The sequence below is a fragment of the Protopterus annectens genome, chromosome 17.part0 (genome assembly GCF_019279795.1).
Source record: "Protopterus annectens isolate FY-2018-M chromosome 17.part0, PAN1.0, whole genome shotgun sequence".
Lineage (NCBI taxonomy): Eukaryota > Metazoa > Chordata > Ceratodontiformes > Protopteridae > Protopterus > Protopterus annectens.
Genome location: NC_056751.1, coordinates 106129567 through 106132066, shown reverse-complemented (window position 1 = coordinate 106132066; position 2500 = coordinate 106129567).

The window sequence follows — 2500 nt, the reverse complement described above, 5'->3', positions numbered from 1 at the left end:
ACAATTTACAGAAGGTGATCATTTTGATAGTTTTATTCATATGTTTGAAAGGGTTTGTAAACAGTATAATGTTGACCAAGGGCTCTGGGTGTGGTTCCTGACCCCTTGACTCCATGGTAAAGCTGTAACTGCTATTTCTAAATTGTCTGATACTGATTGCTTAAATTATAATACAGTTAAAAATTGTTTATTTTGAATTAACACGAACCATATAGAAAAAAGTTTTGTGAGCAAAGACGCAAGGCAGGTGAAAGTGTGTGTGAGTATATTGCCGAGTTAAGCACTTATTTTCACAGGTGGGTCAGTGGGTTTCAGGTCACCACTTTTGAAGGGCTGGCAGATCTTTTGGTGAAAGAACAAGCCCTTAGCACTTTGCATGAGGACATGAGAATTTGGTTAGCAGGTAGAGAATGCAGTACAGCAGATGAGTTGGGGAAAAGGGGAGACCTATAGCTGGCAAGCAGGGATTCACTGCACAGGAAATGGATACCCAGTGCTGCATATTGGTCTAAGGAAACCCAAAGAGGGCAGCCTAAACCACACCAACAGAGTCTGCCAGTAAGAGGGGAAGTCACTAGTTTAGGTACGTGGCCAGAATCAAGGGTTAAATGTTTTAAATGTTAACAGTCAGGCCAAGTAGCATACAGATGACCATGGAGGCAAGGTGGGGAATAAAAGCTGGGAGAGCCAGCAAGTGGGAATGAAAGAATTCCAGCAGTAAGTTGTCTGAAGACATAAAGGGTACCAAACTACCACAAGAGGTTATATCCTATCTTAGTAGATGGGAAACAGGCCACTGCTAAGAGAGAGATAGCCTCTGACCTAACCATTCTGAGGTCTGCAATGGTTAAAGACGAGCACTACGTGCTTGGGCAGTCTACTCCAGTCAGAGCTTTAGGAGGGACTCCATTCCATATACCTTTAGCTAGGGATCACCTTGACTGGGAGGGTGGAAAAGGAAGCAAGCAAGTAGATGTGTTTGAAAATATCCATGCAGATGTCCTGATAGGGAATGATTTTGATAATTCAGTACCTTGTGTGCATGCGCTTACATGCAGCCAGGCTTGGAGGCAAGCATGTGGGTCTGGTAGCCTGGGGGGGGGGGGGGGGGCAGGCGGACTGCATACTTGAAGCCAGGACTGGTGAGGTGGCTATTTCAGGGAGGGAACTACCCTGTAGCAGTGACACTGAAGAGGAGCCACAGCTGCTGGTAGGTACTGATGTTCCCTTGGACAGAGTGACTGCAAGGGGAGAGGTGAGTTGTAGTACCCAGGCTAACAGTGAGGCACAGCTGTCAGAGAATACCAGACTTCCTGTGGAAGGGGAGCAGGGAAGGGTTACAAAGAGAGAGCTGAGACAGGCTCAGCTCTCAGGCCTACACTACAAGGCTTGAGGGAGGTAGCCAGAGAGGTGCCTGATTCTCAAGGAAAAGGGGAATTTGCATACTGAGACAAAAGGTTAGTGTATAGGGACTGGATTCCTGAGGGAGGGCTAGAGGGTAAGAGAATACAGCAGTTAGTAGTGTCCAGAGCCTACCACTGCCACTTCTAGCCATACCCCATGACATTCCCTTTGCAAGTCATCTGGGCATAAAGCATATAAAGAGATGTATTATGCAGAGTTTTTATTGGCCTGGCATTTCCAGGGATGTAACAGGCTACTGCAGCACCTGTGAGCAGTGCCAAAAGGTAGGCAAGTTAGGAGACATGGTCAAACTCCTTTGGTGCCTTTGCCTGTAATTGAGAGGGTACCTATGGATATTGTAGGAACATTGAGTACCCCAAGTTTCACAAGAAAGAAGTATATCCTAGTGGTGGTAGATTATGCTACCAGACACCCTGAGGCAGTAGCTCTGTCCTCCATTGAGGCAAAAAAGGGAGCAAATGTTTTGTAAGAGATTTTTAGCAGGGTAGGTTTCTCAAAATAAATACTGACTGACAGAGGTTCCAATTTTATGTCAGACCTGCTGGCTTGTCTCTGGGAGTGCTGTGGGGTGAAGCACCTAAAGACCACCCCCTAACACCCCCAGAATAATGGTCTGGTGGAAAGGTTAAACTCTACACTAAAGACCATCCTACGGGCATTTTCAGACCAGTTTAAGAGAGAGTGGGACAAATATTTGCCCCATCTGTTGTTTGCTTGAAGAGAGATGCCCCAGGCATCCACAGGTATTTCACCCCTTGAGTTACTGTATGGGGATAGGGTGGGTGGACCTTTAGATTTGACTCGTGATGAGTGGGAGGGTGAGTGTGAATCCCACAAGGAGTCTGTTGTGGCATATGTCCTAAACTTCAGGACAAGGTTCAGGGAAATCATGGGCTTGGTCCAGGAAAATCTGACAGAAGCCCAACAGCAGAAAAAGATCTGGTATGACAGGAATGCTCGAGCTAGAGAGTATGCTCTGGAACAGCAGGTTATGGTTCTCATTCCTGTCAGATACAAAAAGCTGCATGTTGCTTGTGAGGGACCCTTCAAAGTGGTAAGGAAGGTCAGTGATTTT